Source organism: Halyomorpha halys, unplaced genomic scaffold, assembly GCF_000696795.3.
Source record: "Halyomorpha halys isolate HHAL.00 unplaced genomic scaffold, Hhal_1.1 Scaffold2077.1, whole genome shotgun sequence".
Classification (NCBI taxonomy): domain Eukaryota; kingdom Metazoa; phylum Arthropoda; class Insecta; order Hemiptera; family Pentatomidae; genus Halyomorpha; species Halyomorpha halys.
In genome coordinates, this window is record NW_027110586.1 from 50,535 (window position 1) to 74,757 (window position 24,223).

General features: G+C 30.4%; 1 long non-coding RNA gene across 1 annotated transcript in view; it reads right to left on the reverse strand.

The window, feature by feature from the left end:
* Positions 1-24,223, reverse strand: part of LOC136796089 (uncharacterized) — a 129,229-nt gene that overhangs the window by 15,211 nt on the left and 89,795 nt on the right. The gene's annotated exons all lie outside the window — the stretch shown is intronic.

The following is a 24,223-nucleotide window of genomic DNA, read 5'->3' on the forward strand; positions in this document are numbered from 1 at the left end:
AATCAGGCTGAGAAAAAATAAAATCAGGAAATTTGTCTAAAATTTAAAGATTTTATTTTATAATTATAATAATACTAATAATTAATAATAATAATCAAAGGTTTAATTAATTTAAGATTATTCTAAGAATAGATTTTATAATCTTGAATTAAAGAGGAAACACTTTAAAAAAATAATAATGATATTTTTTCAATTGGAAATCAAATATTTTCAATTAAATTACAAAAATATTTTACGAAACCAATCAATTTGTGAATAGTGATAACAAAATCCAAGTCCTTGAAAAAATAGATATTTTCCGCCATTCAACCACAATACAGAGTGCTCAGCAGTATCTTAAACATCTGAAACTTCTAGAAGTCATTAGGTACAATTTTTATGCTGATAAAACATTGAAAACAGGAACCATCAAACTAAGTTGAATCAAATATAATACAACAGTAATATTTTTGTTTCAACATTTTTAGCCTTTCTAGATTGTATTTCTAAAATAGATTGAAAATTGTTGAAAATGTCACTTAAACATCCATAAAACCACCATTTTTTTACTCTTAATTTTCGTGGAGGTTATTTCCAAACTTGTAATTTCTAATGGTGACTTTCAGGGAGATTAAATTTTAATATTAACGATATGGACTGTTAAGTTAATAATATTTTCAAGTGATTGTAAGAAATATTTTCTATTGTTTAAAAACAAAAATCACGTCAGCCACGCAATAAATAAAATAAAATATTTAATTTGACTTGGCTATACATATGGACTAGAACTGTGGTAGGGAGCAAACAATTTTAACATTAAACGCATTCAATCCTTTCAATCTGAACTCCTTCGAACAATAGTCAATGCTCCTTACTATGTAACCAACAATAACCTACATCATGATTTTAATATCCCATTTATCTCAGAGCTTATTAAATCCAAATTCATCACACTCATCATCCTAATCTCCTAATCCAATCTCTGTCTAGCTTTATTTTTCCCCGTAGGTTGAAACGGCGATGGCTAAAGACCTATTATAGATAATTATATTGGAGATCTGACAATAGCCGGATTCTCGACTCGAGTCGCTGGTTTCACTGGTTTTTAGTGGTACCAATGACGTGCTTGAGAAAGAAGCAACGGGAACTTCCAAAGTTGAACTTCTCTTCACAGAGTACATCATGTAAATAATATATCATTTAATTAATATATCTCAATAAAAGTTCTCTTAGTTCTATTACTAATGTCTACAAGTACTATACAAAATGTAATAATAAAAAATAAATAAAGAAAACTAAATTTGACTAAACATATAAATTCAATAAACAATTTGAGGCTGTATTATGAGTTCCAATTGTTCAATCGTAAAATAATGATTTATTCTATGTTCATTAATTCTTTAAGAGACATTACTACCAAACTGACAACTGTGACCTTAAAAAAAAAGAAATAGACTATACATATAAATAAGCATTCGCCCTGACGCATTTAGCAAGCTAGACAGTACACGGCTTGATGTTGTCATACGTCCAGACTATAAATATCATGACAGTTATAAACAAAGCACACGTGCACAAAACCTTACTTATCAACTACTGTTATACCAGTTAAAATTATTCATAATCAATAATTAAATAGATCATACTTAAAGAAATAAATTTCTAATCATACTTTTCTAGGCTCTGAAGAGAAAACTATAGAGCGATAAAAAAGGCACAACGATTGTTTTCAGTGACAACTTCTAAATCTAAATTCGTCATTATTAAATTAAAGACAATTAACCTTATGGTGATTCGTTCGCATGATTTGAGGAATAAGTAAACAAAACCTGAATTTTTATATTTAACCCTTATCAATGAAAATCAATCTTTATTCTGGGACACTTGATCTGGTGTAGAATAACAATCAGGAACAGTTTTAGCAGCTTTTGTATGGCTACATTAACTTTTGAAACCCTTATCGGTCACCTCTCATGTGACAACAGCACTTTTTCGCTGCGGTCGTAGGCGACGTGGAAAGCAAGAACTGCAATTTTAAGTTTTTGGGAAAATTCGTTTTTGGTGTCCGTGGTGGATTTGTTTTGGCCCCGGAGTGGTTATTGTTTGGAGCCCATAGGGGATTATACAATTTTGTTTTCGAGGAAATATATAAGAACAACGTTTTCTCTCCTATCGTCCACTAAATTTGGTAGGGTTGATACGCTGCAACAGTTCACTGTCAAGAAGTATATGACAGCTAATGCGACTGTTAGTCCACTTAGATTACTTGTACTATTACCGATAACCCTAGACCCAGTACGACATAACGTTCACAACAGTAAAACCGTCGCGACAGCGAATGCTGCCGTGAATGTAACTATCAAGTAGTTAGACAAGGAAGTGGCCAACACTTTTGCCGCAAAACGGAAAATGTACGATAGTTCACTGTCAAGGCGTATGCATGTGATAGTTAACGTGAAAGTTGTTTCACTGACATTACTTGTACGATCCTATTACGCCAAAGCTAATGCAAAAATTCAATGATTACTGTAACGATCATACAGTTGCAGTAATTTTGATTGTCAAGAGCGGGTAAAATGGTGGATATTTGTCGAGTAAAACGAGTAATATCAGGACTATGTTTTTGTCGGAAGAATCGGCAGTACTGCTTATTAGTTAAATATCTGTAACAGAGTAATTAACACCTGCAGGTAAATATATCACTGCCTTTTCTAAATAAATGATTACTTGAATCATCTATATGTGTAAAATAAGTAATTTCTGACTGATAGTTATTCTTACAAACTTGACTTTTTTTCGACATTTACCGGAACCTAGTGAGAATCAGGTATAAAAACTAGCGACTGATAAGGGTTAATTTTAAACCATCTCTTCCCATTAAATAACTATTATATGAATAGGATCATATAAAAATTATCAATAATACAAATACTTAGTTAAACAAACGGAGTTGTTGTTTTGTAAACAAGATGGGGTCGGGGCCGTTCTGGTTGAAGATATATTAAGCAATCCACAGGACATTATATTAAAACTAATACTTTTTTTCAGCTAACAATAATTGTTTGTGTCGAAGTAATTTCTATTATTTAATTATTACCCATCACTATGCGTGTCCTTCATTTTTAAATTCAGAATTTTTGACGGACCATCCATTAAAAAGACACCTGAAGTCTTCTCAAAATGTTTATAGTATAAAGTTTATCTCAAGAACAATGTATTATTATTAGATTAATTTGCCAATTAAATAAATATTTATTTCTAAATAAAGATATTATTCTCCAGATATTTGCGCTAGAACCTTGGTTTATGAGGAAGAATGTAAAACTACAAAGCAATCAGTGCATATATTGATGAATAAATGATTTACACACCGAATATGACATTAAAAATAAAATGTAAGTTGATTTTCTAATAAAGTCAGGAGTGATTTAGATTTATATTATTTACCATTGTAGTACTACTACATTACACTATCATTATAATTCACTTTAATTGTATTCTGGCACTAAAAGTAGGCTACTTAGCAACTAAGTTTGGGCTCTTTTTGATATTGTGCATTTTGGACCCACATACAGGAGTGAGATTAGTCTGAAATTTATACTACAGATTACTTAGGGTATGAATAAAAACCGTAAATTTATACTGCGTTTAATTTTTTTTTCAAAAAGAGAATGAGTAGGGAGACTTTCCAACGCTCTCTATAATTAATTATAAACAGGCAGGAATTAATAGGTTGGTACAGTTTACTGCTGTCATCTTAAAAAAAAAAAAAAAAAAAAAACTAAGGGCTTTGGAGCTATCTTTCGGTTCAACGAGATAATCAACAAAGGTTTAGGAGCATATAATATTGCAATAAAAAAAAAAAAAAAACACTAATATTTTAAATAATTAAAAATAAGAAGACCAAGTTCTATTTTCAACATACATTTTCGATTGAAATAAAATGGAATAAAATAATACAAAATATATAAAAATCCAAATTTTTATTCAATGTAAGTCAATTAAAGAACAAAAAAAAACAAACAAAGAATCCCAAATTTGTTGTGCAAAGATATCGAAAGGAAAACTGTCTCATTTTGGAAATGCCGACTAAGTAACAGAAAAGAAAAATTATAGGCAGTTATTTAGTCAATAATATAAAAGTATTAAGGTTTATACAAATGAAAAAGAACCTTGTTAAGGAAATACATAGTGAACAATGTAAGAAAGTCCAATGTGTAAGTCGTTTACTACGCACTTTGTTACATTATAAACAACTACAAATCAGTAAATAACAAACAAAGAATTTTGGTGAAACTTTTTCAAAGAGGTTGTACTATTTAGAGAGCTGTATTTTCTAAAAGTGTATAAAAAATAGGAAAAAAAATCAAAGAAATTATCAAAGGATTTTTGGCAATCTGGGAAACCCGATTAAAATCGTTGGTAAATTTTAGATTTTGTTCCTCCTACAATAGGGGTATCCATGATCTTCAGTTTAATATGTTAAAGCGTGTTAAATGGAAAAACTAAAGTTAAATGGAGAAATATTTCCTTCTTTTACCATGTTAAAACGATATAATATCGTTGAGAATCTGTTTCTAGGTCTGTAAAATGGAGAATGGTGTCACGCAACAGATCAGCTGAGCTCGTCACCGTTTTATTTGTTGTCATATTAGGTTACTTGCTCGTATATTGTGCTTCGATTGTGTTAGTATCGTTTTGGATGTTTTAAAATTAATAAAGCAATGAATGACAATAATAATAGTGTAATGACAGTTGTCAATTAGCTCATCTTGATTCTCTTCCTCACAAGTCAGAAGATCAACAAGACACGTAGCCATACTTTTACGCAACTTTCACTTTTCACTCACTTTAGGCATGTCGCAATAAATTACTTCAACCAAAACTTAGAAGTAAACAAAAACATGAAGTTATAAAGCATGTTGCTCAGAAAATCTGCTAGGAGCTCTTATTCAGTTAACCTTTAACAAGACTTGAAATCGAGCTGATCACAATCCTATACTTATAACATTTAACATGATAAAACATTATACATTAAACACATCTTAAATTTCCCTAATGAATTTTAGCATCCTCTCTGGTAACACAAGGCTTTAGTAGTTGATAACATGCACCTACTGTTATATTAATAATAATTATGCCGGAAATATTACTAATTATCATTTCAATTTATCCTAATTAGCATGTCTATTAATACAGGTGTGAAAGGAAAAACCTGTAATTATTTCTTATAAAAAAAAAATTATAAATACTAATTAATTACCTTAGCGTGATTGTTAAGAGAAAAATAGGAAAAAAATAAAAGGTATATGATTCAGAGAAAATCTTCATGCAGCAATATGGTAAAATTAACTACAACATCCCAAAAACGTGGCATTTCAATAAATAATACTATGGTCGCGGTGAATTATCAAACACGTTTCATATGTAGTAAGTCAAACTATGGTTTGAATAATGGTATTTCGGGGTAATAAAATCATTAATTCGTCTTAATATTTATGATATAAAAACATTGTTGTAAAAAAAAAAAATAAATAAAATAAACGAAAAGGATTTTGTATAAAATTTTTATTGTAGGTAAACATCACGTTCTAAATAAATCTATACAAAGAGTATTTTTTATTTATATTTATACATATTTTCACTTATAAAATCAACAATCTTATAATTTTAAGTTATATTGCTGAATTGTTTACACTACTTTCTCTAATCTGAACATGTCCTTGCAGCAATTAGTTCGGATTATCGAAATTGTATTAAGAAGAAAAAAACATTTTTTGATGTGCAAAGGGATTTAGGTTCACACTAGATTGAAAATTTTGGGCTTTTGTCTGGTTATGTTTTTTATTTTAATTTAAGTTTATTATGTTAACTAATACAATACTGCACGTGCACGCGACCTGTACTACAGTTTGAGGTAGATATAAAACTGATTTCCCAAAAGCTCAAATTTTACAATTATACATTTCAAAAATTATATTTTTGGACCTGAATCCCATCAGGCAGCAAACAGAGCGATCAATGAATGTCAACATTCGATAGTGGCAAAATAGGAGAATATTTGAACAAGTGGGAATTCTTTTCCTTACAAAATAATATGCTTAGGCTATAACACGTAACGGTAATCAGCACGAAAAATGAAACTGAAAGGTAAATGAACTTACTCCAATTAAATTTTACTTAATTACATACAATTTTTAACCTGACAAGAAGTGGTTCACAATTTGAATATATTGTAATAATAATTATAATTATCTCTAATCCGGGTATTGGAGTTGCTCAGCTAATTCTTTTGAATATTTTAGACGAGAGACAGGTTCCAAATAAGTCTTTCTACAAATCAATTTTTAATAACCAAGTCGATTAATAAATTATTTTATTCTTTGGAGGTCAATTAAGGTTTTTAATATAAATATTATGATTACTTTTGGATTTATATATTTCTGAATATAAATAACGGCCGTTCTCAAATGAATGCTAATACCTATTAATCACTTCATTTTTATTTATTATTTATATCGATGGCTTTATGGCATTTTTTTCTGTGGTCCATTCTTCACTATGCGTTACTACTATATTTGCTTTCATCTTTATTTGCGACTTATAACTCTAATGATTTTAATTATCTTTCGACCGGGTTAAGAGTTGCTCAGCTGATTTTCTGGAATATTTTAAACAAGAGACTGGTTCTAAGCTGTCATCCAACAAATTAATTTTTAAGTACCGAATCAATTAATGAATTAAATGTTTTATTCTTTGAAAATCAATTAATGTCTTACTATAAATATATATTAATATTATAATGCCTAATGAATTTATATGTTTCTGAATATTAATTACAGCGATTCACCAATGAATGTTAATGCTAATATTTTCATTTCATTTTTGTTTTTTATTACAATCGATGACTGTATTACACTTTTTACTAGAGTCTACAGTTCGTTATGCATTATTACTTATAACTTGAGGATCATATAGATTTAAAAACTTGGTGCGCCCATCACAAATTATTTAATTATCATCTTGAGATGAAATAAATCCTCGTATATTTCAATGATTTCATGAACAGTTATTTAATTATTGTTTAGAATGATATTTTCCTTACTATATATTTAAAATTGGTTAAAGTAAGAACTATTATAATAACTACCATGGAAAATGAAAATGATCTAATTCTGTAATTATATAGTAATCCATTGTTTGTAAATATTAACAATGCGATATGTTTATTTTTTTTTTAAATAGACATAATTAAAGAGACTTAGAAATTTTGATTCATTTTTTTCTGCTGCTATAAAAATTGCTATTTAAGGATTTCTTGAGATTTGAAGAATACAGCAGTTTAAGAAAAGACAGCTAAGGCGTGTACTAAGGAATGAAACCCTTACAAAGTATTTTAATTACCCCTCATGAGTTATAGCGCTACACATTTATTTTATATTACTAGTAACAATGGGGGATACAATAGTTATATTATTTCATATCAATCTATAGGTCCGTAAGAGGAATTTTTGAAAATTCAATATTTAAACCCAGCTATACTATTTCAATGAGGATGACACCAAGCTGATATAAAGATCACTAAAATCGCCAGAGCCATTTTTGAGAAAATCGAAAAAATGTCAAAAATCATTTCTATGAAGTGGCATTTCCTGGCAGTTGTTTTTTTCTAAAACGTTGGTGAAATACACCAGATATACACTCGCTTCAAATATGTAATTTCAGATTGGTTCTCGAGTTAGACTCGTCACTCACGCACAGCATCGCTATATAGACTTGGTTATTTGGAATTCCTTCAAAAACTCGATTTTGAAATTTTGCACGACCGTAAAACTTTCCATTATAATATATTTCATATAAAAGAAAGTGAAGTTAATAGAAAAAATATTTAAATACTTCTATTGTACCTTTTCGCAATAAAGTTCAGAGTTTATTGCCATTATCCCGGCATTATCTAATTTCATGTTATTTGAGCAAAGGATTGATTAATACAAATTTCTTTTCACAAACGCTGAATAGATTGCAAATGAAGTCATTGAAATGTTTCCAAGAAAAGTCGGAATCAAAAGAATTAAGTACCCCTTGCTGGAAGGAAGAATGACAAGGGGTACTTTAGAAGTTGAAAGACCTCCCAGAGGTCACGCTAATCAGGAGCCGCTGAAGGGAGAGGGGAATCGCCGTGGAACAAAGCCATTAGACTAGTTAAGACGGCACCTCACCGACGGCGTAGGGAAGCGTTAGGGGGGAGGAGGGGAGGGAGAGGAGTCAGGAAGATCGGCATGAATTTCGAAGAAGCCTCCGTGATGACCTGGAAGTAACAAAGGTGGAGCGCCGTACGCACATTAAGCTGTTCTAGGAAGGCATCTGGAGTCGGACGAAATATTACTCTTTCGAAAGGATATTTTAAACTTCCTTCCAAAATAGTGTAATGTAGGTAATACATCGGTATAGGTAGAACTTCACATCTACTAATGATTTACAACTTTTGATGTAACTAAATACGGTAAACATCTACAACATACAACGGACACCTACAGTGAAGACAAATTTGTCCGTTAAGAAGGGGTAAATATAATATATCAGAAATGAATTCATAATTTTTTGCACATTGTTCCTTAACCTTTAAATACCGAACAAAGTTTTTGTACATTATGAAGTTACAAATTCTCATAAAGTTAAAAAAAATTAAATTTATCCGAAATGGCTCAGTAACGATTAGCCTTTATTTTTTTAAATTGTATGAAGATTGTTTTGAACTTCGGGGGTATCATAGCCTATGCCTTAACTAATAAAAATTCTTTTAATTTACCCTAATAATATGAAAAGTTTAAGAGGGGAACATGGCTAGACAAACAAAAATAACCATCCTTTACAATTTTTGCAATTTTAACATACTATAGAATTTTGAATCATAGCTCATTACGAAAAGAATAAAATAAAGGTTTTAAGGTATTTTGATTAAAATATTCGAAAACTCGTTATCATTCTATTTATGGTATTTTTTCCACTTTTTATCGTTAAGACTCAATTTAGAATTATAGTTCACTATAAAGAGATTAATTTGGAATAATAATAACAATTAGAAAAACATTCATTTCTCTAATCAATTCTAGTGAGACAATTTTTATACTGCAACAGAACAGAAGCTCAAAGGAGCTTCCTAAATCGGACCAATATTGTTGAACTCCTGTAATCTCCTCCTCTCCTATTACAATATAGAAGTTTACTGCTAGAACTAATCAGCAGTGTCCTTCCCAACCACCTCTCGTCAGGAAATAAAAAATCGAAATCGCATCACGAAATCAACCGTATAAATTTTTTTGTTTCTTGAATTGTAGAAAAAAAAAGTATAGATGTTTCAATTAAAAAAAAAATTATGGTTGGGAATGTCGCTTATAGCTTTATATGTAGTTTAATCTTAATATAAACTTTCTTTAATAAATATTTCGCAAAAATAGAACATATTCTGTAAATTTACATGCACACCGTAAAAACGTTTTCCCAAAACAAATAACCTACAAAATTAGTAGTTTGAGCATTCATGTTTTATTTTTTTGCTTGTATTTTTTTTCATTTGTAAATGCCTTTTTCTTTGTCCCAGGAGGTAAGGGAAAAAAATCATGTTTTTGACTTTTGTTTGTTATCAAGTATTGTAAGTGCAAATGGGCACAATCCGTGCTCGAGTACGGAGTGTATTATGTGTATTTATAGATTGAATTGTAAATAACTTACTGTTTTAATGTATAAACCATGTCAGTATCATCGTAATAATCAATTTATAATTTTAATAAATAAACGAAAACAAAAGTATATACTGAGTACGGAGTGTATTATGTGTATTTATAAATTTAATTGTAAATAACTTACTGTTTTAATGTATAAACTATGTCTGCATCATCGTAATAATAAATTTATTATTTTAATAAATAAACGTAAACAAAAGTATATATACTGAATACGGAGTGTATTATGTGTATTTATAGATTGAATTGTAAATAACTAACTGTTTTAATATATAAACCATGTTAGTATCATCATTATAATAAATTTATTTTAACAAATAAATGTAAACAAAAGTATATACTGAACTAAAATAAATCCTTAGCATTCTTAGCAGAATCATTAACCCGGGCTATAGGAGAACCGGCACCTTCTTGGGACATATAAGCACATTAAGATTCAATATATTCTTCAACCTGCTTATTTCACACTAGTTCCTAATGGTCACCTCCTTTTCCCCTACACTTTTAATCCTATCGTAAGGACCGGTGTAACCGTTAGGTCCCCACTTGACTGTCATATCTCATCAAACTCATATCTGCAGAACGAAGCTTCTTTCCTGAATGGACTTACGGCTCGTACCCGTTAGAACTTGCAACCCCCTTCGCGACAGCATAATCGTAATCTGCAGAACGAAATTTCTATACTTCGGGGGACCTATGGCTCGAACCCGTACGACTCATTCTGTCCATTCATCTCCTAACCAGCTACCTAACCTGCATGATCACGTATTGCGGAGGCCTTCTGGTATAGGGTACCTCATGTTGTCAATTGAAGTCAGACTATCTAACACAACCACCTCGACAGTCCCACACATTGTTCAATTTCTGGTATGGTTGTCCACTTTCTTCAACCACTGGGTAACTATTGCTCTACAAAAATAAATGCGAGGTAGGGTTCTCTTATAAAAAACGTTTCTACAGCTAACACGTTCTTGTGCACTTTACCGCTAACCAGTCGATTAAATTTGAACCGGGAGCTAGTTTGAGGCTTGCATTTATACAGGCACTAAGTTGTTTATTATTCCATACCAATGTTACAGGCATTAACAAAACAACTATCACAAACAAATTATACCAACCTTTTAATAAAATAAAGTACAAATTATAATAAATAAGTAAATTACAAACTTAAACATAGCGTCCTAATAAGTAACATGGAGTCAGAAAAAAACCCATTGCATATTGCTAGCTTAAACGTAATGGAAATTTAGAACATAGCACCCATATAAGAATAGGGAATCTGAACGAAACCGGCTGCGTATTGCGAAATTAAAACATTACAATTAATTTTTTTTTTTGTGAAATTAGAGTGATCAAAATTTTTAGAAGACTGTAGACCATTTATCAAGTGATTAGGTGATTAAGTGAAATATGACAATGTTCCAAGCATTAACTGATTTTTTAATTAAATAACATCTCTGACTAAAATTATGATAAAATTAAGAGCAAATTACATTATTATAACATATTTAAATCAAGATAATTAATGTTTTTACTTCCAAAGTAATTCAAAGACACACTGAACTACTTAGAAGTTCCAATATTTTATCTTGCATTATAAGTATGAAGTGCATAAAACACCTCACACCCTACACATTATTTTGTTTGTTTGGGCTTAAAGGGCTAAAACTCATAGGTCATCAACTCCTGTCATTTTTAAAATTTAAATACACTTTTAATTTAAACAACCAAAGAATCATGAAATTCTGAATTCTAACACTAATAATGCAAAGATAGGAGCGTAAATATGACCTAGAGATTCTTTTATTTTTATCATTAAGTTATTTATTGATTTTTTCATGTACATAGATTGATTGTGTTAATTTTCTTTATCCTGTTTCTATATATTTTAAGAGAGATTTTATTGATTTTTATGTACCTTTTTTCTTCATTTATTTATTTATTCTTCATTCTTATTTTATTTTATTTTAATAAGAATGATATCATTTATCACTATTACCTATTGCCCATAACGGTGTGGCAAATTGTAATATCTATCAATAAATAAAGTTCGATTAAAAAAAAAAATTCTAAGGAACAAACGTCCAGCATCTTCTGTACACAATTTTTTTTTTATGCTCTGCAGCACATTTTACATATATTTCTAAAATAAGTTAGGGAAAATTTATGTACACACACTCATGGACGCGAGCGTATGTGAAATAAGTATTCTCTATTAATCAACCTTGTATTTTTGCGTTTCTCCGGTTAAAATGATTATTTGATCATTTTTTCTACATTAATTGCAAATTTTACTAAATAACTTTTACTCGGTCAGAATCCTGTGAGAGCTCGGGATTGTTAATTTTTTCGAAGGCATTGATTGTTATTTTCAGAATATATTTACTATCACGTGTAATGTCCTAATTTATTTATTTATATTTAGTTATATTATACAAGTTTAAAGTAAGAGTCGGAATTGTACAAGGTAGTCAAATTGTTTCAATTAAAAACCAGCACACAAAAAGTATTTGTATTTCATTATTAAACACGTTTCAAGTGTATCAACAATTCAACTAAATACACAATCAAAAAGTATAGAAAAATGGCTATTGCCAAGGTAAAGTATTTTGCCCATGATTGCAGGATACAGACAGCAAGAAAAAGCAATTAAATTTTAAAAACATAGCTCAGAATCCAAGAAAAAAGGTATATATTTAACCCCCTATTCTCAGCAGTTACAGACTAACATTATAACTTCCTTTCTTTACGTGTTTCAAGATATATGTATTATTATAAGGAACCGACATAAATAGACAATTTTAAAAACTAAACCAAGAATTTTTAAAATTTAGTATTTGAAAAGACTAAAAAACTGCTAATTTTCCTATAAAAATAAAGAAAAGAAGAAAAACAGTGCTTTATCTCTTCAACCTCTCAGATAACACTACAATAGACGTAAAATGTGCATGCCTTAAAAGTAAGAAGCAATTTCCAGCCCAAGGATCAGTTTTTGTTATTGTTACAATTTAGATATAATTTAAACAAGAAAAAAACACAGTTTTAATGGTAATTTAAAGTATAAAGTATTTAAATTAAGTCTAATAATGAATTAATAAGTATGTATCCACCCGATGTACTTGGTCAGTACTACTTAACCACGAGCTGTCAGGTTTAATTTTGTATCATCCCGGATGGCCAACGAGGATACGATCTAGCTTATATTAAAGATCACTTGATTGTTTAATGATTTGACTATTTTAAAAAAAAAAACATTTTGATCCATCCTTAAAAAAATAGTTAATATTACAAGTGGAATCGATTATAAGTGTAACTTCCTTTAGTTTATCGAATAAGTTCTGTAACATCTCAGGCTTATACCCGTCTTAAAAATGTAATTTCAGTTTCGCATGGTTTTTCTTTTTGTTAGCTAAGTTGTTCATGTAGGCAGACACAGAAACACGCACAGAGACCATTTTACGAGGCTTATTTGGACTAACGAGGTCTATAAAGAATTAAAATTTAGTAATGATTACATATAAACATTCATAAGAGTAGCTGTATTCCGTACAAACGGAAGATTTGAAACAACCACTATGATATGACTAATCGTAACCCAAACCCAGCCCCCCATGTAGCCGAGAAAACAAAGGCACTTACACTGACACTCGCTTGCAAGCCTTGGCCAGAGGTAGCCACTTATTTCTCTTCATATATCTTCTACTAGAGAAATGAGTGAGTAGAGACACCTTGAAGTGCCTAGGGGAGGAAATCAAGAAAGGAAGACAGGATAACCGAGCTATGGAGTAAGTCGACCTATCAATACAATTCAACTATCATCAGCATCATTAAATCATAGACTCATTATTCAAAATTAACGAACACACCTGTTGTATGGGCCACCCCTACTTCAACTGTAATTTATGCAATAGATTTTTGTTCAGTTAATTATGTTTTATTTATCACTATTTTATACAATCCACTACAATCAAACCAGCGATTCGAAAGTGAAGGAGTGCCTGAGGCATAAGGTTGAAGGCACACTTCATACAATCTGCATTTTATATTTATGAAAATTTAATTATATGATTTTTTTTCTTAAACCTTGTAAGAAGGAATAGTCCATGGTAAGCTTAAGAAAGCACGTGCGTTACACGTAGTACCGTTCATAAATCCGATTAAAATTGATGTAAATGATTTACATTCCCGTGACCATGAATCGGACCAAAGTGCAACCGACAACGGACGTGATCGGTGTTATCATCAATAGTTAGACTAATAAAGGTCAACTCAATCTTAACTGACTGCACAATGTTACAACTGCCGTCTCTTGGCTGGTGACAATTTTCTAACTAGCTATTGCAACAAGATGCGCTATAAGCTAATGCACGACGCATGAAGACCAGAACGGTTAGTACAGGGGCTAGACGCTGACATGGCTGAATGAGATCACGCTGCCCTATCATCAGGGGGAGATTTTTCTAGAAGCACTAGTGAGAAGTTAGCAGTAAGAATAGGAAACAGCTTTCCATAATAGCGAACAATTTGTACGTTTACGCCAACTCATTTTTCAAAAATAAATAAATAAATGTTATTCTTGTTATTTATCTACGAACTGAGCAGAGTACCTAAAAAAACAAAATACTTGCGATATGACGTTACTTCCGTAGTAAATATTGTGTGAGTTTGACAGTACCTTCCCCAGAGTAAAACAGTAATATATGGTTAATAGTAACAGTAGACACGCTAGCTAGTGTGCATCCCTATAATTATATCATATGCAGGCTTTATCGGCTGTCACAGTATTTAAGCTGGTATGCCAAAAAACGACAAAAATGAGTTATCTGTACTTTGGTCATCTCCCAAGCTTTCTGGAAGTTGCAATATGAATTATTTTATTTATATATATATAATTGATCGTGGTATTTCAAATTATAAAGACGATGGTCAGGGATGCGGTCAAAAGAAACAAAAATAGTTAATAACTATTTATTTGCGGGCGAAACGTCGTCGAGTGACTTTGTCACAAGAGCTTTATCAGGGCTGTTCAATTTGAGAGCTTTCGAAACTTAGAACCAAGTTGAGAGCTTTTGAAACTTTCGAAAGCTCTCAACTTGAACAGAACCGATACTGAAGCTCTACAAAGTCGAAACGTCGACAAATAAATAGTTGTTAACTTTTTTTTTTTCTTTTGACCGCACCCCTGACCACTTCATAATATGAATTATTTTAATTTGAGAGAATGATAAGCCATGAAATAAAGCTAGATCTTACCATGTTCCTGATAGTATTATACTTCAAGAAACAGTGGAATGCTCATTATACCTTTTTAGACCATAGTATGGTATTTAGAAATATTTAATTCCATAATATGCGTTTACAAATGTTTCCCCTCCAATATTGATTTGATTATTAATTTCGGTAAATAATTCGCAAAGTTTTGCCACTCTATTTAAATTATATGCGATACAAATAACATGCACGGAGCTGCATCACTCTCAAAAAGCAAAATCTCATCTTCAAAAGTTAGTTTAAAAAAATGATAAATTATCATTGATTACGTTAATGATGGCCTTGGCGACTGCAGTATCCAATTGGTAATGTAAAAATGTTTGACCCATGCATCAGAAGCTTCGTATACCATATTAGAATATAAATTATTAAAATATATTATTATGTATTGAAAGAGAATAATAAACAAAACAGGAATAACCTGCAAAGGAGCAATATCGAAAAGTAGTTAATAGGTATTTAATTCATGGATTTAAAATAAGTGGTCAAAACCTAAAATTATATATTTTTAGACATTATTTATTAATATTATTATTATCAACTTAATTATTAAGATGCAATATAAAAAAAACATAATAAATCGGACAATATCTCAAATCATGCAAAATACCTCAAAACGTGCATGCGTCTTGATCACTGAGCTATGGGCGGGCGGCCCAAACTATTTACGACGTTACCTCATATAAAGAGTTTTTAGTCAAACTCTGAAGATTTTGTAACAATTCTCAAACTTTTCGCTCCTTATTTTCCCACTTTAGATACCGTGCGTCAGGTATCTGCATTTTGAATGGAATGATCTTTGGAGTACGGCGTTTCTAACAAGCAGCCTTCTGAAATAGTAGTTCCAAAACTGGGTGCCACAAACGTATGCAGCAAGGTGTGCCGCAAGTGAAGGTCAGAGCGCCGTAGCAATAATATTTAATTATTACATTCCTTTTGCAACTTAGGAGTATAATCTATTTATATGAAATGACACCATCATCTCCTTGTCAATGCTAAGTTTACCACTCATGGGCCAGTGAAGCTCAGGAATTAATACAGAATTTAAAAATGTTTCATTTGCACTGTATTTCATCTATTTTTTATACATATTTAACTACTTAAAGGATAATTGTGAGGCAATTTATTTTTTAAAAAACCAACAAGAGTGCAATTATTTGCATAAACCAATTAGTAATCCTTCGGAACTCCATTATTAACAATGATTAACTTCAAACTTGAATTAAATTTAAAACTAAACTGTAATGAAGATTGAAAAAGTTTAGATTGATGCGTCCGATTGAACACAAGAGTTCTTGCTCAATTACAAAATCTGCATAACATATTTAATAACAAATATTAAAACAGAAATTTTTTTATAAAAATATACATAGATGAACTACATTTTATCTTTTCGATATATTTGAAATGTTTAAGTCAGATTCATATGAGATAGGGGCTCACGCTCACATTGTAACTTATAAATTCAACCTGATGTTAAATTAATCACTGTCACAATAATAATGTTATGTTTCTCTTGAAATATTTACACATAAGATGGTATCAAATATAGCAAGAGTATTTTAAAATTATTGCCTATAGAGATAAAAAAAACAAAACGTTTTAGGAATCGCTTACTGAAGATGTCGTCCAATGATAACCGGATCAGGTGGAAACTGATTTGTCCTCAAAACCGCCGAGGAAGTAGGAATGGGTGGTAATTTTTAAAGAACAGGTTAATCCGTTATTTCTTAAATATAACCGAATAACTGATCAAAAATATGAGCCTGGTATTTCGTTTTATTCCAAGATGTTTGATACCCACTGTTTTCCTTTGAATATATTTAGTGTAAAATTACCAATATTATTTTATCACAATTTAAACATAATATGATGTTTACTTAGAAAGAGTAATGTATTTTTCCTTAACAATAACATCCGTTCAAATAAAAGTACAGGGAACGAACCACAACTGCTTGCTCTATACTTTAAAATATATCCATACTTGATATAATTTTTTTTTTATTTTTGGTTTAATGTTCTTATATTTCCCAATTCAGAGCAGGTAAGACTATGTTTATGCTTCAAAGTTGTTTAGAAGTGGTTTCACCAGAGAGCCCTTTATGTTGGGAAGCAGTTCCTCTGGGGTACTTAAGAACAACATAATGGACCTTCAGTTAAGATAGGATAAAATCACTCGATCTTAAGCTTAAAACGTCTATGAGCTCATGAATGTCTTAATTAATCATTCCTGTTTATAATAGGTCTATAAAAAAATAAATAAGAAGTTTCAGATCAAAACGTATTTTGTACTCTTACAGATCAAATTAATTTTGCACCGAATTGAGATTTCTCTTAAGCAAGAAATCAGAATTAGAAATTTTTGTAATCATTGATATATAGACGTTTTGAGCCAGTTGTTCAGTGCGAAACGATATCAGTCCAATAGATATAAGTTTTAGTCTGGAGCTCCTCAAATGTCGAACAATAAAACCGAAGAGTCTTGGCTGGCTGACAAAATGCTACATTTTGGCCGTAGGATGATGTATTATTATGCATAACTATTTAACGGAAAACCCTCAACTGGTTTAGGACCTCATGGAAATTTTTTTTGATAAATAAAATAAATTCAAATTTTAGTACGTCAGTAATTTTCTTTAAGATAGCGGATAAAAATTAAATATTGCAATAAATCTACCGGTTCTAAACAAGAACGGGAAACAAATTCTTTTAAATCAGTTAAGCTGTTTTTCTTATTTATAAAAATTGTGGTGGGTTTACGTTAGGTGTTGTGGATTATAATTTAACTGCATAGAAGGATATGGTTAAATTCTTTCTACCTTGTTTGTTATTATATGTTATTCCAAATATCATTTTTTATTCCTACATAAGAAAAAATAATTCAAAAAAGGAAATATACAGATGAAACCGTTTGCTTTTAGATCTTAAAATATTTAAGAAAAATTATTATATACCTATGGATTTTTATAAGTGCGAGACTAACGGTACCCAAATTATGCAGGCCATGTGAAAGTCATAAATGGCCGGTTTTCGGACAGCAACCAGATTTGGACCAGTTTTCGCTATTTAGTTAAATTAAGCAGAATTATTCATCTCGATGACAAGTAAAAGGAATTGATTAGTTCCACCCTTGAATCGCAGCTAAAACATGTTCTTAATCAGAAGACATCAAAATGAATCAAAGTTTTTATAAATGTCAATTTGTCCCCAAGACCTCTTCGCGACAGTTGCTCTAATTCCGAACCAGATAAACAAATGTTAAATTATACAACTTAATATTGACTAGGATCAAGATATAGTAAATCCGATGGTGCGGGCAAGCTGATAAGGAAATTTCAAATCTACATCATAATTCAAGTTTCAAATTAACTACTTACTCAGGGTTTGATGAATTAATATTGGAAATTTTCTATTTGTTCGCAAGATAACAGCTTTAAATTACCTTAAATAATTTGAGGTACATCACAATAAAGTAAATGATGTTTTCAGATTTTTTATATTTACATAATATTTTTTTTAAATATTCAACTCATGTTTGTATAGTTTGACATAGCTTCAGTATTTTTTCATTGTACTTTTAATTCATCAAGAAACTTTAGATTAATTTTTTTCTGTTTTTAATTATAAAATATGTTAATTATCAGTAATTTGTTGAGTTTATTTTTATATTCCTTAATTTGTACCCAATGAAATGTTTATAGAATGTATTTTTAGTTATTATTTAAAAAATAGTATTATTTTCTTATATTATAGTATTATCTAAGTTATTTATACAATAGGTAGTATTTTTTTCTTTTCTTTTGTTTACTAAGATTTTCGACTTTTAATTTTTTTCTTATGTTTATTTGTCTATCTACATTTCAGAATAAGCGTGAGCATACAGAGCAACAGTGAAATACCGATAACGGATAATAGAATAGCAGCTACCAACCTGTGGATTTACATCTGTCACCACTAATGGGTTACTAAAATTACCTATTACCGGAACACGTTATCACTCGGTAGTTGCTACCCTATAATCCGCTATCGGGATTTCACTGTTTACCCATCTCACTACTAAAGGTAATCACAAGAGTTTTACCTTCTAGTCCATTTTTAATAATCCAATGAACGAATAAATGTAACCAAGGTTACATAGCATGGGCATTGACGACAATAAAACCAGTATATGTTTTTTATGCATATAATATTAACAAATCATTCATTTGAATTCATTACCGATATTGTGAAATAATTTAAAATACACGCTTCTCAAAATCCTGAATGGGGAACCTGAATTCAAGAATCAACTCGAAAAGTAGAATTTTTTTGCCAGGTAGTTGATTTTTACATTTGTTTTTATAGGATCCGCTTTAGAAGTATTCATGAAGGCCACATTCTTGCAAGGGAAAGGTTTTTTTTATTTTTTTATTTCACATTATATCTTTACAGTAAAGACAGATAAATAATAATTTATGATTTTAATATTTATGGCCAACAATTAAGCCGTTTTAATTCTATTGGAAAAATGCCATTTATAAAATATGATTAAGAATAGTAAAGCTAGCAATCTTAATAACTTGTTTTCCGATTACAATGTTGTCGATAACATCCTCAACTGCGATAATATTAAACACTTACAACATAAGAGTCTATTTAGTTGAATCCTACATTATCAAGATAAAGCCTAACTTGTTGATCAAAGATTTATTATTATAAAATTGTATAGACTAGGTTAGTATGCAAAGAGTTTTATTTTTTATAATCTGATATGATTGCTAAAACCTCAATAACATTGAGCGAGTTCAACGTTGATGATAATCAGCACGTAGCTCAAATAACCGAATGAATTTTGAATAGTAAAATGCCAAGAATTCATTAAGCTTACTTACTAATTACTAGCCTAATGCTTACTTATAGGGAATCAGTATAAGTAATGATGAAATAAAATATTTCACTGTTTCAGTAGTGATATTTTGTATACACTAATAACAAGGACAATCGGGATAGCAACTCCCAACTATTTCAGTACCAACTATGAGGCACACGCTTGGTTTTCTAGCTAAGAAGCGAATAAAAAGTTAAGTAGTCGATCTTTCAACGTTTCTCACATAGTTTTCTTTTTAAATTGTAGAATTGTTCGTTCTTGCACTAATCTAAAGATATTAAACAGCGACGGCATGATAAATGGAATGACGCAACGGCTATCAACAAGATACAAGTTTAATTTTAAAATGAGTAGGTATTTGTCTAGCCAGGCCTGAACATCTTTAAATTATTATTATTGTAGAATTGTAAACGGGCAAGAATTAAAAGTATAAAGATTTAATTTTGATACAGCTATTAACGTCCATTAAGATAACGAATAGATTAGTGTCTCCTTAAGTATACGAAAGCTTCAATACTTTCTCCTTAAATGTCATATTTTCACTTGCATTTACCTACTTATGAAATACATAGTAAGAAGTATTGCCATTGAGAAAAATTTCACATTCAAATTTTCGACGGAAATACACGTTATGAGGTCCCTAGGGTCGAAACAACCATGTCTTACAAATTAATCTCTGTGTGTTTGTCACATTCTTACTATTCGTTAAAAAAAGATAAATATAAAAGGGTGTGAGAATTAACTCAAGGAGATACGAAGAAAAATAATTTTTAAATCTGAAAACACATTATATATAGACGAATTATATATCGTTGGAAACTTTTATTGAAGATAAAAATATACGATATTAACAGAGGTTCAAGTTGGTTTCAGGAAAGAGTATTCCACAATAGAAATCCTCCAAAATCTAGTCAATATTGAAAAAAAATAAATCCATAAAACGAAACAATGATTATGCCTTCTTTATGGATTTCAGAAAAGCATTTGATTGTGCAGGCCGTCGTTCTTTATTCTTCCAGCGATTTTCTTGACATCTTCAAGAACAATTCCAAATATGATAGAAAAAACTACTTACTAATACGGACTCAACAAAATATTTAAGAAACAAAATTTGACTTTTTTTTTTTTAATTCATAAGGAAGTTGAACAACAAAAGATAGTAGATACAATCGCAGTTGTAATTGAGTACAAGTACTTAGGAATAACATTGACCCACACACTCTGTCATCAAAAATATTTTGAAAGGAAAGCCTCATGGAACATAGCACATGGATGTGGATGTCATATATGAGAAAGAAGTCCCAATATCCGCCAAATATCAAGTATTTGATGCAGTCACTAGAAAGGTTATAAAACAATTGCTTTATCTGCTGAGTGCCACAGCAAGCTAAGCTCTACCTCCTGGGCACTGGAAGAAAGACACTATATTTATATAGTGAGGTGTAGATAGTTGACCGTAGATTAATGATTGGAGAAGTTAGTCGGGGGGTGCGGTCAGCAAAGAACAACATAAATAAACAAAACGAAACGGCATAAAATAAATAAATATGGTTTTGTTTATTTATGTTGTTCTTTGCTGACCGCACCCCCCGACAAACTTCTCCAATCATTATATTTATATAGTACTACTTCTGAATTATATCCTTATGCTTCTCAGTTTTCCTCAGATCAAAGGTTTACAAAACAATTAGCGCGGGAAATTATCATCAACGAGATGTGCATAAAGAGCGGAATTAATATTCAGAAATTTTTAAGCAAACCGGAGACACAAAAAAAGAAGAGTATAAATGATATAGTGAACTCGATGAAAAAGTTATCAATAGAGAGAATAGCATAATTTCACTAATTGTACAAAACTTTAGAATTTGATCTAGATTAGGTGCCATACATCAACAAGAAAACACACAGCGGACGGTAATAAAGGTTAGAACAAAAACCCTACATCTTAATAGGAAACCCTAGGACCTTGATGACAGCTCTTTTTGCTTTCTGTGCGACATCAGAGAAGCAGAGGATGTATTCCACTATCCTAAGGGAAATGAGAAGAGACACGTTTGGTAAGAATAAATTATCAGAAAGTTACTTTAAGACGTTTTTGGAATGGGGAGGACTATAATCTATTTAACCATTAGATTTAAAATACTAAATCTTTTATTATTTCCCTTGCTCTATATTTTCTTTCAGTTTAAAATAGATTCAAAGTTATAAAGTTTTTTATTTAAGTCACTCTAGCTGATGAGAAATCCTATGCGTTTTTGTAAATTTATTTATTTTCTTTGTCATTTTGTAAGAATGTAAAAGAATTAAATTTATTTCATTCATTGGAAACCCACAGATTTCACGAACAAATATATATTTAACTGTGAAAGTCATATAGAGTAACGGCGAATGACGGAAAACTCATAAATAAAAGGTCTGTTTCAACTAGTGGGCGCTGCGCCGTTTCGGCAGCCTGATAACGTTTTCTTGTCCTCACGAGTTATTAAATAAATAACCTTTAATCTCACTTAACTTATTCAAGTTTTCTGTTCATAGTATAGCTGCATAAAAACATTTTTAATATTGATCCTATAACAATAGAATGAATAGAACAAATAGTATATTTTTGTAAAATGTTATACTTTTGTTTTTCTGCTATAGTTTGTTGTTCTGAAATCAGCGCGGATTAATTTTAAAAAGTAGGCTAGTAAGTAGAAATTTTGTGATGCGCGCGCCGCGCCAAATTATTTTTCTTACATCAATTTATTTCGACAAAATTATTATCTTATTTTTTTTAATTATGTTATAAAATCTTATACTTCGAAGTGAAACTACTTTACCACCGTTGTATACCCAAGGAAAAAAAAATATATGGGAGGAAATTGATTTCGTGACGCAAGAAGGAATGAAACTGAAGTTGTGAGGAGGAAGCTCCCTTGAGCTTGTGAGGGGAAAGTGAGGGGAAAAGCTGGATGTGTTTAATTTTATAATAGGGTGACATGAGAGCAGGAGGTGAGAGAAGGTAACTGAATTGGTCCGGTTGAGTGATTAAGTGACTCCTTTTGACATACATGCTCAGCTATTACGATATAAAAAAATTTCCTGCGGAATTGACTTAAGAAAAAATGACTATTCTATTCTAATTATTTTAATTATTCTGGGATTGGCATTTTCTGTCTTAAACTTGATAATTATTCAACTTAATTATTATTAAACTTAAGCTATAAGCGGGAATGTATAATCATTATTAATAAATTATTTCATTTCTGGAAGTTTGGCTTCAGTTATCAAGACTGCTCACAATTTATTTTTAATTGAATATTACTGCAGAAAAATTCAAGTAAAATTTAGTCTCACCTTGTTTTTTTTTTTAAATTACCACGAACATAGGAACATAGGAGGTACGTATTTTATATCGGCTTTAGGGTATTTTTTTTTCCAAATGTATAATTTTACCAGGCATTATTTAAAATAAGAGTTCAAAGAAAGTAGGATTTGGAGTATTTATTTACTTGCGAGTTGTTTGACAATTGAGGTCAATAATAGCCTCTACTTACCTTTTAATTATTAAATACTTTTTAATTGTAAAAATCAAATAAATATCAGATAGCACTAATTTACTATCAGATATAAAATATTGGACTGGAGAAAATATGTAAAATCAACATAATAATTAAAAAAGGAGGCAAATATGTTAGTGCATCTGAAGTCCCGAAACATGATTTAATTAATGATTTCTGAATAGATGAAATTTACCAAGAAAGAATAAGGGACTAAAACCAATTAGTTAAAATATATTACGTTATATTACAATGTTGTAATTATTATTTTCCAAAACGTATTGCAATAAATGAACGTTATTGAGAAACGTTTAAATAAAGTAATTATAAAGAACAAGTGTGCACTCTTTTCCGAATAAAAAGTAAATAAATAAGTTAATACAATGCTAACGGCCGTAACATTGTAATGGACAATGATAAAAAAAAAAAAACCTAAAGAATTAATGTAACTCATTAAAAGTGAAGTGAGAAATTTCCATCAACAACGGAGAGAAAATTGATAGTAACGGGAAGATAAGAGCTAAGACGAAGAAAGATAGGTTATATCAAGGTCAGGAGGATAATGATAGCGCACTAGAGTGCAGTAATATTTGCACTAGAGATAAATATGCAATCTATCCTACAAGAGCCAACATTGTTGCTTTGTCTACCAACAATAATCCTTATTACCATCTAAATCTATAATACTTTTATATCAGATTTTTTTTAATACAACCTCGAAAACAATTAATCTGTTATCTAATCTTCATAACATATTGGATATATTCTGCATGACAAGAAACACTTCGAATAAACCACATTTAGACACTTTATCCTCAGTCATA